At 45.9% G+C, this 14,153-nt stretch overlaps 1 long non-coding RNA gene across 1 annotated transcript; it reads left to right on the top strand.

Annotated features, from left to right (window-relative positions):
* The first annotated feature begins 476 nt into the window (after positions 1-476).
* On the top strand, positions 477-12,126 carry LOC122187787. The gene is made up of 3 exons (XR_006181417.1): positions 477-769; positions 1,970-2,042; positions 11,088-12,126. It is a non-coding gene; the product is annotated as an uncharacterized LOC122187787 (long non-coding RNA).
* Positions 12,127-14,153: the final 2,027 nt, after the last annotated feature.

Below are 14,153 nucleotides of genomic sequence, written 5' to 3'. Positions count from 1 at the left end.
TATAGGCACAACCCATCACATTGCATAGGAATACTTTTCAATTTTGCCAAAATGTGGCCGTTTCACCTGAAATTTCCAATGGGAATTCTGCTGGGAAGTGGGATTCTTTTTTTTTTAGCTAGTTATGCACAGCAGTTGCTAAGAAGACAGTGGGCAGCAAATGCTACATCTAACGAAGTGTCTGCATTTAGGACACGTTTGGTGAAGTCACTATTTTCATTGGGAAAGCAGCTTCGTCTGGAAGGAGAAGTTGTAGATTTTTGACTTAGTCCTGACCCCACTCAACACCACTAAAATAACTGTGATAAAGGAGAGAGTGCTGAGTGGCATATTTGGTTAGGATAGCATAGCAAATATTATCCTTGTCTTCAGCAGCAAAGCTTTTGCACATTTCTGTATTTGGAAATGTTTCACTTTTCCTTTCCTGGCCAATCTCTCTGCAGCGCTTCTTGGTTGGAGTTCCTGTTTGTCAATTGTCCCATTTTTGGCTACAAGAGCTCTGAGGTTTCAAGCTGAAGATGAGAAACTTGCACTTTTGTGGTTTGGGGTGTAAGAATATGAAAACCAGGGGATTTTCACCCTGACCCCATATCCCGCAGCGTTCCAGCACGTCTGCTTATCCCGGCAGTGTTTATGTCGGATCTGAGCCACCAAATACCAGGCCACCTCCTTTTTCTAGCTTTTATTTTTATTTTTCTGGTTGGTTCTGCTGCCCGCTGGATCTTGCAGAGTAACAGTTGAAGACAGAAATGCCCGAGAGCGAAAAAAGGTAATTATACAGTAAGTCAGCCCTTGCATAACTTGTAAACTTTATGATCTTGCACTTTTATATGACGTATTTATAAACCAAGGAAAATGCCTAGCTAGAAAGAAAAAAAAAAAAAAAGAATTCTGCAATGTGTGAATACAGGTACCAGTAAAATAGGAGAATTCCAAGAGACGTCTGTTCTTTTCCTTCTTCCTTTCACCCACAGCAGAGAATTGAATTGCTGGAGTGACATTTCTTTTCTCTTCTATTGAAGAAGGAAAGAATCCTCTGACAACAGACCACAGAAGGGAAGTGATGGGGGCAGATCCCAACGACCTGCTTGCCGTTCAACACCTTGCTCTGGCTCCTTGCCTTACAGAGGCACTCAGCGCTGGATTCCTCCTTTCCTGTATTCCCAGAGCATAATTACTCCATTCCTTTGATGGCAATAATCTGAACTTTGAAATGTGGGAAGATGAATCAGACGGGAGATGGATGGAGTCATTTTCTAGAAGCTGCTCAGGCTGTATTCCCATCCAAAACAAGGGTTATTGACGGTCTTGGTGACCACAACCACCATCTCACACTAATTACTCTCAGTTGCTCCTACATCATGCACAAAAATGTCTGAGAAAAGGGCCATATCCGAAGAGGCAGGATCTGATGAGTTAACAATCACCCTATTTACCCCCCTGTGACATCCTATTGCCCTGGGTGATTGGGGTCACCTCCATGGGTGGGATTTCTCATTGGGAGCTGGGATGTGGATTTTTGGTAGTGGATTTTCGGTAGTTTCAATATCAACCAATGAAATGAGATTTTTTTTTCTGTGTGTAAGGTCTTTGGATTGATTGTGCTGAGACACTTGGGCTCCAGTCCTTCCTGGTTATTATTACTGAATCATTAAGGTTGGAAAAGACCTCTAAGATCACCCATCCAACCCCAGCCCACCCCACCATGCCCATCACCACGTCCCTCAGTGCCACATCCCCACAGTTCTGGAACACCTCCATGGATGGTGACCCCACCACTCCCTGAGCAGTGTGTGTCAATGCATCACCACAATTTGCGAGAAAAAATTGTTCCTAATATTCAGTCTGAACCTTCCCTGGATTATTTTTTCTTGCAAGACAGCAGGCAATAAGACTGTATACACCAGATGCTTTTTTTACAGTGCAGTAGGAATAAAGTCCTTCTCCATGCTTCTCCTCTCTGTTCCAGAGCTTTGCTGGGTGCACATGGTGTTGATTCAGCCTTGAGATGATGTGTAGATGACACCCAAAGCCTCAGTGGGGTAAGGTCCAAGATGAGCATCCTGCAGTGCTGGATGGAAAAAGGGCCTGAGGGAGGGGGGAGCCTCACCAGTAATAAAGAGATCTGATAGCAAATGGGAAGGTTACCTGGCAACATTCCTGTCCATTTAAAGCAAATTTATTGTCAAGTTGCTTCCTTATTGCTGCCCTGTTATTAATTGTTAATGTGGTGCTGCACTCTGTATAGGGGTGCTGCAAAAGGCTGAGATCAGGGGGCCTGAAAGGACATTTTCTGTGCAAAGAATCATGAGTGCTCATTGCTGGCTCTGCTCTGCAGGCTCTGGCAGGAAATTCCTGCTCTTGGAACAAGGGGGCAAACGGGTGGCAAAGAAAAATAAAATGTGTGGGGTCACCGGGTTCCTAAATTACAATGGTGTGTGCATGTGAAATGCTTACAGAAAAAGAGACACCATGAGAATGGAAATCTGCAAAACACCGTTTAGGAACCTTGAGCTGTTTTCTCTATAAATAGAATTCTTTGTTTTACACTGAAATGAAAAGTGCTGCATCTTTGGGTTCTCACTGGGCTTCGCTGTGCGCAGCCTGATCTGATCGGTCCCCCACCCTGACTGCATGGAACCAGTGAGGCTGAGCTATCAGGAGATGGGCAGATCTCAGCCAAGAAGGACAAAACAAATAAAAGAAGTTTGAATTGGAGCAGAACTCAGCATAGAATCATAGAACATCTTGAGTTGGAAGGAACCCATAAGGATCACTGAGTCCAACTGCTGGCATATGGAGATGATCGACATCGTTCATGCATTCCAACCCAACAGCATTGAGAAAACACAGCTTTTGCATTTTTATTATCTTCTTCTTTCTGTGTGGAAAAGGAAAACCTCCATTTCCAAACCCTCTTCAGCAAAACCCAAATGTTTTTGCATTCAGGATGAAAGCAGCATTCACCAAGCCATGTGCTGAACATGGGAGAGACCCCAGAGCTGCCCCACCAGCACCTGGGCTTCGATGCCTCTTTAGTTAGGTGGTGCTCTGGGCTGTGCTGCCCACTAAAGTTCCATTTATAGACATTTTACAACGTGCTAATAAATTTACAAAGTGTTAATAAACAGGGATAATTGTTTGTTAGTGTTTCTGAAAGAATCCAACCGGGCAAAAACTCCCTATAAAGGATCTCTAATGCTGCTCCTCGATGAGCGTATAAAACATGTCCGACACAGACATGTAATGTGGGCAGAACATCTTTGAGCCATTAACTCCTTGTAGCCCAGCTAAAAGCAGGACTTTCCAAGAAGTGTGGTTTTCTAATTCTGTGCTATGTGCATATGGTAAGAATTCGGTTTTAAAGAACCTTTTTTTTATGGAGATGAATGGTGTCCGGTGCCCAGCAGAGATTCACTCGTGCCAGAGTCATCAAATGCCTTCCCAAAAATGCAAGTGACATTTTGGATTACAGTGATCCCTTTGCAATAGGACAGGTTTTTCTTTTAATGCATACTATGATCCCATGTTTACCATGCGTGGGTCTGCCTGAACCAGGAAATGCTCACATTTCTGAGCCCCACTGTAGCAAAAGAGAATGTAATTAATTGCTTAAAGAGGGCAACATGCTTAACTAAGAGTTGGCAAGCTCACATCTCCATTCCTGCACTATGTGCATCAATTTTGCCCTTGCCAAGGGAGGATCCAGGAGAGCAGCTATTCTGCTGCCGACAATGCGCTGTGTTTCTGCCTTGGGGAGCTCAGGGAGCAGAGCAGAGCCTTCTTCCCACCCTATCCACACAGCACTACCCCAAATACAGAGGATGGATTGCAGTGGGCAGAACCCGTTTTTGGCCTGAGATAATCTACAATGAAAACAATCTCCTGGGATTCCAAGGAAAACCCAGGAACCTTCGTATCTGCAAGACTTTTTGGGGTGAGATCTTGGCCTCCTTGAATACAAAGGGGAACTCCCTTCGATTTACACAGTTCTTGGCTTGTTGCCTTCAGGCCCGAGCTTTGCTGGATTGCAAAACTTTTATCATCTTTCCACAGTGGGGAAGAAAATCATCCCAGCTGCTGGGATGAGCTTGCAGACGGAGCATTGCTGCAAACAGAAGCTTGTGTGAAGCCATGGGTTTGGAAAGGGGCTGTCGGTGTCTTCTTTGCAGGAACAGAACTCTCTCAGTGTTTTCACAGGTGCTGCAGATACAGCAGGGCTGTCCTGCTCCCTTCCTGCCCAGCACCAAGTGTTTCCTCTGTGCTGGTGATATCATGTCAGCTAATGGGCTTTAATTGTGCCACCCCACTTAGCAACAACAAGCTGAAAGCTCATTATGTGCTGTCCTTGTGGCTGCTATGAGCAGCTCAAAGCCTTTCCAATGGTCAGAGCTCTTCCTGAGAGCACAGCAACAGCAATGCAGAGTGGGAACGAGGAGTTCAGATTGGGTATTTGGAAAGGCTGCTTCTCAGGAGGAGTGGTGATGTATTGGCACAGGCTGCCAATGGGAGCTGGGAGAGTCACCACCACTGGAGGTGCTCATGAAACATGGAGATGTGGCACTGAGGGGCATGGGGCGTGGAGCTGGTGATCTTAGAGGTCTTCTCCAACCTTAATGATTCTATGATTCAAACTGTGCCAGTGACAGCCTGCTGTCTGCCTGCATTTGCCTACACAACCTGCGTCACCCCAAAGCTAATGCTTCAGGCAGCAGTAAAGGAGTACAAAGCCACCCTCTTAAATATCCAATAGGAGAAAGAATGGATTGTTCTGTGCTTACGAGACTAATTGGATTTGGGAGAAATATTTTAATGATTTGGTGGTAATGAGTTACTGGATGGCTGATTCCAGCAGAAAGTCCAACCGTGGCATCGTGCCAATGGTCTGCAAGTGAAATCTCTCTTGGAGTCCAAGAGGGAACCAGTGCTAGGTCTTGAGCATGGAATAGAGCTCCAGGGCTGCTTCTGATCTCATTTCATGCCTCCATAACTCCTTAGCCATGATTTACGCTGATATCACTGAGACTCCGATTGGACCTTAATTTTTTTATGTAGCATTTCCTAAAGCTGTGGAGCACTGCTGTGGACCTGTTCCATCAATGAAGATGGATCAGATATCCAGGTACTTATTATATTATTTTGCTGCCTTGATGGCTTCCTTGTGTAAATTGAATTTTGGGGTTTTTTTCAAGCAAAAAGCCCTAAGTTTGACACGTGATGCTGGAGATGTGGGGGCTTTGGGGAGTGAAAAGAGGATGGTTAGTTGAGGACTTTACATAACATTGAACTTTCAGCCTTGGGACACAGGACATGTTTTCCTCCCCTTCTCTCTCTGCTAGTCCACTGTGCATTGGAAATTGTTACTGTGTCATCCTTCAATCTTCTCATTTTTAGATATCTCATCCCCTTTGTGTTCTCTCCTGCACTTCCTTCCATCAGCCCATATCTCTGCTGAAGTGCAGCAGTATTACAATGCCACGTGTGCAGCTTGCACACAATTATCTCACGCTCTTTGTACAACCACTCGGATGTTCTTCCTGGCAGCAAACTGTGACTCTCTCTGAGCAAAAACAGTTTTCCAACCAATTTTACCCCTGAAATGGGGTATCCTTGGGCCTTATACCACAGCTGGCTTGAGAATGTACCACATGAGTTAACACAGAAGCCTTCCTAAGACCAAGACAAATGATTTTTGACCATTCTTCCTCATCTCTTTACTCTCTCTTACTCTATAGAAGAGGAAATTAGATCAATTTGGTGTGATCTGAGCAAATTTATGACAGCTATGACTCACTGTATGTCTCAGGACATCCCTCCATATCAGACTAATGGTTACACAACAACAAAGCTTAACATCTTCACATCGTTTCCTTTCCAGAAAATTGTCAAATATCACAGAAAAATGGATATTCCTTCATGATCGGAGTGGCTTTGTTCAAACCACTGCACCCCAGACAGCCTGAGCTGTGGTCGTGGTCTCCACAATCAAAGCTGTCTTTCAAGCACATTGTAGAATGGAAGTTGGTAGTTGATAATTTACCAGTCAGGCTATCAGTGCTAATTACTATGCTTCTCTGGTGGAACAAAGAGATTGAAAAAGAAACGGACAAAAAGGAGAAGGGCGGCTAATTCACAGATTTCTGTTATCAGCATTTTCCTTATCTGGAAATGTAAATGTTCCAAAAAAGTGCATTCTCATCAACAGAGTATGAACAAGAACTTTTGAAATCCCCTAATTCCTTATGTGTCCTTAACTGAGATATATAATTATATGGATGCACACAGCTCAGGATTTTGTCACAAGTTAATGAAATTCATCTGACTTTGTAGGAAAATTTTTTTATTTCATTCACAGTGAAGATGTATCATGTTATTATTTTATTTTATTTCTGCCCATAGGACCTATCAATACATACATTGGGGCAAATAAGTATTTACCAGAAACTCCTGGTGACCATTTAAGATCAGTAAGCTGGCAATGTTAGTTTGAATAAGCAGCCCTCATAAAGGAAACTATGTTGAATTTTTGGCATGTTGGCAAAGAATTTCTGCCAAGACTTTGCATAAAATGAACATTAAAGGCCATGAAAGGTGTTTATTCACCTTTTCCTTGGCAGTTCAAAGGAGCTGTAATGGCAAAAGCTTGGTACTGGGAACGGAGGTGGTGATCCTTGGTTTCCGCTTCCAGACATTCAATGTCAAAATGCTGCCAGAAAACACTTTTTTGTTTTCATCAAATGCATAAGTTGTGGTCTAGATTAATGAAAAATAAAGTCTTTGTTCAAGTCCTTGTTGAGTGCTCACGATGGGCTCTTCACCACAAGTGTTGGTGAAGCTAAATCACCATCCACATCAAACCAACAGTGTGGTTTTTGGAAGCTATGGTTTCTTCTCGCAGGGCAGCCTTTTGGCCATGAAGATGCTGAACCATTGTTCAGAACTGGGTTTACGTCCATCTCAGATTGTTTACAGACAAAACAGTGGTGATGACACCCCTGAAATTTCCATACGGTGTTCATTAATCATCTCCAGCGAATCTGAACAATTGAGTTGGTGAATGTCTTTGTAAATGTCATCGGTAAATGTCTTTTGCAGACTGGTCATAGATAGAATTAAGATTCTGCCATGCTGGTTGTCAAGTTCTCTCTCCTATCCAGGAAGCATGAAAGAAACCAAATGCAGATAGATAGAACTTTCATAGCTGAGGGCTCGGAGTCACCTTCACCCACACACCAGTGGCACCCCGACCAGCTACCTGTCTGAGATGCAAATCTCATATTTCAGATTTTATAGTCTTGTGTCTGGCTCATTCCTGAGCCAGCCCTTTCCATAACCAACACACTGATGGTTTTCAGAGCTAAATGCTAAAACCACGTCAGCAGATCAATTAAGAGGTGCAGCAAGGAACCAATTTTTCAGAGATTTAGAAAGGCAAAGTGGTGAGTGAGGTGGAAGTCAGAGAGGTTGACCCATGCAGTGAAGGTTGTATGTGAGAAAGATCTCAAAATGGCAAAGAGATGGGACTACAGGGACATGAGGAAAAGGAACAGGATGGGACAATGCCCTGCAAGCCCAGCCTAAGGAAAGCAATGGGCATTCCATTCTCATTGGACAATCCATATGCAACCTATGAGTAAATAATTTGAAGCTATGATTCAATGGACTCTGCCAGTTCTAATTCCATCCCTAGTTCAGCAGTGAGACTGTACATCTGGTTCTCTATATACTAACCTATAAAGTTTTGGTGTCCCAGGCAAAAAGGAGGTAAAGCAGCAACTTGGCAAAGTAATCCTAAAAAGCCATTTGCTTATTTTACTCGAGAGGCTTACCTGTCAAACTCAGTCTGAACTTCTAACAAATGCAGGCCAGGAGCAGACCTCAAGCAGTCAGCAGCACAGCGCTTTGTTTGGGGAAGGTGAGCAGAAAAATGACATCGTTCTCTATTTCAGAAGCCCTTCATCTCATTGGATGAAGTTCATTTGCAGTATGGGATATGGAAAGAGGGTCGCTCACACAGGTACACACAGCTCGCCTCCAGGAGCACAGGGAACATGTTTCTGCAGAGCTAAGCTCCTGAAATGAGTGTCCAAAGCCTTTCCAAGGGAGTGCCAAAGCACATTTTCTTTTCCCGACTCAGAAGCTGAGCATGCAGCAGTACATCTCCTCTCAATTCCAAACTCAGGAGAAGTAGGGACCCAGATAAATGTGTCGGCTCCACCCCAGCCAGGCGAATGCCCCCCTGGGACTTGATGTCTTTGCACTGCTGTTTCTCTGTTTCCATTCTCCATTCCTATTCTTAAAGTGCACGGATTGGTTTGCTGGACATTTCTGCAAATTGATGCATGGGGGGCATTATGCTGAACTTCATTACTTCTTAGATTGACCTGTCCTGTCTGCCTCATTGTCATCATGTCACCTAAGTTTAGTGGCGTTTGGCTGCCTGTTCCTCTTAGGGTTACCCCAGGGCTGCCCCAAGCCCCTGCCACGTGCAGCCCCTGCAGTCACAGCTGACTCTCTCTCTCCAGTGACCTCATCAGCCACGGTGTTTTGTTAATCCTACAGCTTGCACAGAGGGCTGAATAGTCTCACGGAAATCAGATGGTTCCCATTGTACACACAGACAAACACAGTGTGTGCACGCAGCAGGGTATGGGCTCACCCTGGGCAGCTCCTTGCATGGCCCAAGGCACATCAGCCCCAGCACCCAGCTGAGGACTCCCAGATCCAGCTATTTTGTCCAGAACAAGTCATGTTTCCCTTCCAAGGAAAGATTTCTGGGGCAACCCAGAAGTTGCACTTCTCCAAGGAATGGAGTTCAATTACATACATTTTATTTCTCTCTCTTTTTTTTTTTTTCCCAATGACTGACACAAACTTTGTTTACAGCTGAGGTTTCTCAGAATTAGCAGTCCTAGAATAACAATGGCTCTGATCAACCACCTTCTACCAGGGCTTCTTATCTTTTCCTTTCTGCCCTGTATCTTTTGGCTGGAGTTCCAAAGCAAAGTTGGAACACAAACAGCTTCCAAACCGCAGTGCACAACTCACTATCCAAAAAAGCACTGCTACAACTCCAGGCAGGCGCACAGTAAATCACCCCATGGAGGCAGCAGCGTGCATTCCCCCGACCGAAAGCAACCCTGTAGGAAAGGCCACTGAGTCAAATAAAGCCCTGCTGTTTCCACTGAGGGTGGCGTTGGCCCTGGATGGTCGCAGATGTCAGATTATTCTGATGCACGGCGTCACGCAGGCACAGCAGATTCACATTACAGAGGTCAAGCTAATACCAGCGCGGTTGGGGTTGAAGTATTCTGCTCCTGATTTAATGCTGAAGGCCAAACTGAGGCAGACTTCTGGAATTCAGTGGCCCTTGGGAACAGGCTCTGAGAGGATGTGGAGGTTTAACCCTCTGAGCCCCCCTGTGCTCACTGGTGAAACTCCCAAACCTAACCCTAACCCTAATTCTAACACTAACCCTAAACTCAATCCTAATCCTACTCCTAGTCCTAACCCTAATTCCAACCCCAGTCCTAACCTTAGTCCTAACCCCAGCTATTCCTAACACCAGCTCCAACCCTAAGTGTAACACCAATTCCAACTCTCACTCCAAACCCTAACCCCAACTCCAATCCTAACCCTAACCTTAACCCCAAACTCCACCTTAATCCCAACCCAAACCCTAAACCTAACCCTAACACTAACCCTAATACAATGCCAACCTTAACACCAAACCCAGTGCTAATCTGAGGTGCAAAAAAAAAAACAAAAACCAAGCCCAAACTTCAACCCTAAAGCCAACCCCAAACCCAGGGCCAACCCAAATCCTAAGCCTAACCTTAATCTTAACCCTAACCCTGATGCTTAAACTTAACCCTAACCCTAACTCCAACCTCAACCCTAAGACCAATTCCAACCCTAACCCTAATCTTAACCGTAACCCGAACCCCAACTCCAACCCCAGCCCTCACTCTATTCCACCCTAACCAAAACTCCAACCCCAACCCTAGCCCTAATCCCAACCCTAGCCCCAAACATAATCCCAGCCCTAACACTAAGCCTAAACCTAACCTTAACCCCTAACCTAAATTCAGCGCTAACCCCAACCCCAACAAAAACCCCAAGTCTACCCTAACCACAACCCTAACCCTAACCATTCAGATGGGGATTTTGTAGCCCCATAAACTTGCAGTGACCCATGGAAGAAGTGGTTTTGAGTCAACCCTGAAGCCTCCCTGTGCCTCAAGCAAGATCCTCCTGCCCCAGAAAGCATCCAAACCAAAGCCAATGCTCTGCCAACCTTCAAGTGCGGGTCCCCTCATATTTTCCTCATTGTTTTCCTCCTGTGGGGCTTCAGGATGGGAACATTGGGGCCAAAAGGGCCGTTCAGGCTGCTGGGACAGAAAGGTGCTCTCTGTGTAGGAGTGTCATAGAGAAAGCACAACTGGACAAGCTTCTGTTCCCATCATCCTGCCTCACCCTTCTGCACCCTTCTCCCTTGCAGTGAGTCTGATGCTTCTGCACATCTCAGGGAGGAAAAGCTTTCCATCACATTGAAATGTGAAGCTTCCTCATTAGAATTTAATTTGCAGTGATAGAGAGGAAATTATCATGTCAATGCAGAGAAAAGAAACAGTGATTCAGGAGAGGAGCTTTTTGATAAATTGTACCAAGCACTTTTATCTCCATGGGTTTAAATGAAGATTTGGCTCAGGGAGGTTTGTACATGGCTTTATAATGACTGCCATGGAAGGGACAGATGGCCCGAGTGACAGTTGAGACCTTCCTGTATATTTATTTTTTTCTGGAGAGCTGTAGCAGTTGTCATGGCAACTCCCATTACAACAAAACCCACAAATATATTTTCAATTTATCCCTGAAAAAAAGAAAAAATCCCAGAGCCAGAGACGGAAGGTCACCTCCATAGGGAGCCTACAGTGGGGTCATAGCCCATAAACCATGTCCCATCAGTGGGTTTGGGCTCCTCTGACCTCCTCCCCTTGCTTTCGGCAGCAGCGTGTCCAGACCTGATCTTCTGCTGGGTGTAACCACTTCTGTTTGATTTCCACTCACTTTCTTTTCTTTTCCAGATAATCTGCCATCTTTGAACATCCAACTCTTCACTTGGAAAGACCAACATTTAATAATTGTTCCACATCTCCCCAAATTGTTTTTCTTCTCCTATTGTCTGCATTGCCACATCTTTTGGGAGAAGGAATTTTTCTTGTTCTCCCCAAGCTGGACTCACAGAGACATCATGAATTACAGTGCTCCATCACTTTGATGTCTCTGGTGCTTTGGGCTAAGTTTCTGGGAAACGGTGCTTAAGGCACGGGGAAGTGGAGAGCTGGGAAAAGGACACAGCAGTCCTTGAAGACAAACACAATTATGGGTGAGAAGCCTCTCCTTAGAATGACTCAGAGCACTTTGATGCTCTCTGCTGGCTCCGGATGCTGAGCTGCCCACATCCTACCAGGACAGGCCTAGGACATGTCCTGCACACTGCACCTCATGCCAGCAAAAGAATGGTCTGGTAGCAGGAGATGCTCCAGCTCTCATCAGGAAACAGGCTTATGGCCACAGCTTGGAGGAGGACTCATAGCCCTGGGGCCAAGGTAGGCAGACAGAAGCCTAGCAGAAGTTCAGCATTGCACAGCAAGCAACTGCCCAAAGCAGGGAAGGCTGAGGACATACAGGTCACCCTGCTGGGAAGGCTGATGGGCTTGAACCTTGGTTCAAATGAGACAAGTGCATGGTGCAAGGCTGATGGTGCACCAGCTGCTGGAATCCTCTTGCTTTCGGAGCTTGTTGCTCAAAGCTCATTGCTCAAAGCCCTGCTGCTCCCTTCCAGACTTGCTTTCAAAGCGCTTTCCTCTCTTATACATATTTCTCAATAAGGATATAGAAATAAATTACGTGCAGAAAAAAAAAAAAAAACCAGCTTGCCTTGTTCAGGCCTATTCGTTCCCAATGGTTTTGTCCCAGAATAAACACAGACATGTTTTGAAGCTTGTTGTGAAAGGAGATTGACTCTAAAATCTACTTCCTGGCTTTGAAAACTGCAGACCAGCATGGCTTTTATTATTAACCGGTCATTAGAGTGAGTGACATATAGAAGGAATAATTGCTTGGCTTGTTTCAGAGTTGAAGGATGTTAATTAAGAAGTTAAATGTTTGTTTTCCTTGCTTGGAACAAAGCACTCCTAGGGTTTGCACTGAGGGGGTGTTCTCCACCCCAGAGGCAGGTCCAGGTTTTGGGAGTGGGAGTGGTTATGCAGCCCCAATGCAGCCACATCATGGGGCCTTCACTGTCCTGTCATCTGCATCCATGGGCAAGGTCCCACAGAATGCAGAGTGGAAATGTAATGGCCCTAAGGGAGGGTCAGGTTGGATATTAGGAACAATTTATTCTCCAAAGGAGTGGTGATGCACTGGCACACACTGCCCAGTGAGTGGTAGGGTCACCCTGGAGGTGTTCCAGAACCATGAGGATGTGGCACTGAGGGACGTGGTCATGGGCATGGTGGGGATGGATTGACAGCTGGACTTGATCTTAGAGGTCTTTTCCACCCTTAATGATTCTATTTTGGGAGCTTAGATGGGAAAGATTCTGCTATGAGATGGGCGGGGAGAAAGTCATGCTGCAGAGCTTGGCAAGACCAAGGAGAGAGCACTGGTGGTGTGACAACACAATGCACATGGCTGCTGCAATGGCCATCACATCCAGACCCATCACAACAGCTCCTGCTTTGCCCCTCTCTCTTTGCAAGCTTTGCAGCATCCCAGGCAGACAGCACTGCTCTTTTTGCAGCCCTCCAGCTCCAAGGTTTGGCACCAACAGAGGTCAAAGGAGGAACACATTGAGCAGCAGAGGACTGGCTTTGCAGCAGCGTGGTGCACACAGGGAGCAAACTGAGCAGCAGCCCTGAGGGTTTCTGAGGCTCTTGGGTTCTGCAGAGCCCTGGGGCTGTTTGCTCAAAGGAAGTAATGACGAGAGGCACGTCTGCAGAGCTCAGAGCTCTGAGAAGGCCGCGTTATATAATGCCGCCTGCGCTGTCAGGCACTGCGCCAGTGGGGTAAGGAGAGACTCAGTGACCTTTTGGTGGTGACACATGGGGAGAACTGTGTGACTAAATCCAGCTCTGCTGTGCTCCTGCCCGCAGACGTTATATATGTGAAAGGCATTTGCATTTTACTTGGAAAATATATCCTGCAAAGGGGAAAGAGACATCACACTGCAGCCCAGCAGCTGTGCTTGGCCCCCTTCTGTGTTGCTGGTGCTGCTGCATGTGAAGGTGCAGGCTCTGGGAAATGGCCATAGGCTGGGAGGTGAGCACAGAAGAGTGATGCCTCCAGTGGCCATGCTGCTCTCCATAGAATGGAATGGAATGGAATGGAATGGAATGGAATGGAGTGGAATACTGTAGTTAGAGTTGGAAGGTACTTTTAGACTATCTAGCCCAACTCCCCTGCAGTGAACATCAACATCTACAGCTCAATCAGTCTGCTCAGAGTCCAGTCCAACCTGACCTTAAGTTCAAGGATAGGGGACCCACTGTGGTGCAATCCACTATGTCATCCAACCCTGTGATACTTGTTAACAAAGGAGGAAATGGAGCAAGGAGGAAAACTTACTGGGGTTGAACATTGGAAAATGGGCCATGACGTGGTTTGGAACAAAAGCAGTGTCATGGATTTCATCACAGCATCTGTATCATTATTTTGGTGGCATATACACAGAGATGCATGGCACTGGTACCATGTATTGATAGTACTGGTAAACCCCATAGCTCTGATATCTTTCTTTTCTGCAGTACACTGATCCTGGAGATCCTATGCTGCATTATGAGTACAGCATATTGACCTGGTTACTGGGATGCTTGTGGTATATCCAAGATAGCAAACAAAGAAAGAAGGTAGGAAACTAACAAGATGCCCCGCAGCAAAGCTTGGTGGTTGCTGCAGGATAGTGGGAAATCCCTCTGACACTCTGTGTAGAGCCCACCAGATGGGGTGCAGGCCAGAAATGTGCCTCCATGAGTACAAATCCTGCACCCCGAAGGCACTGTGGCTGCTGTCACTGTGTTGTCCCTATGCCACTGGGTTGGTGCACACTGAGCCCACAGCCTCTGAACACCCGGAGCTTGTCATCCCCT

The sequence above is a fragment of the Lagopus leucura genome, unplaced genomic scaffold (genome assembly GCF_019238085.1).
Source record: "Lagopus leucura isolate 7727_CA_CO unplaced genomic scaffold, USGS_WTPT01 Super-Scaffold_100051, whole genome shotgun sequence".
NCBI classification, from domain to species: Eukaryota; Metazoa; Chordata; class Aves; order Galliformes; family Phasianidae; genus Lagopus; species Lagopus leucura.
Note: the sequence above shows the minus strand (reverse complement) of the source record. Positions and strands in the feature narration are given on the sequence as shown.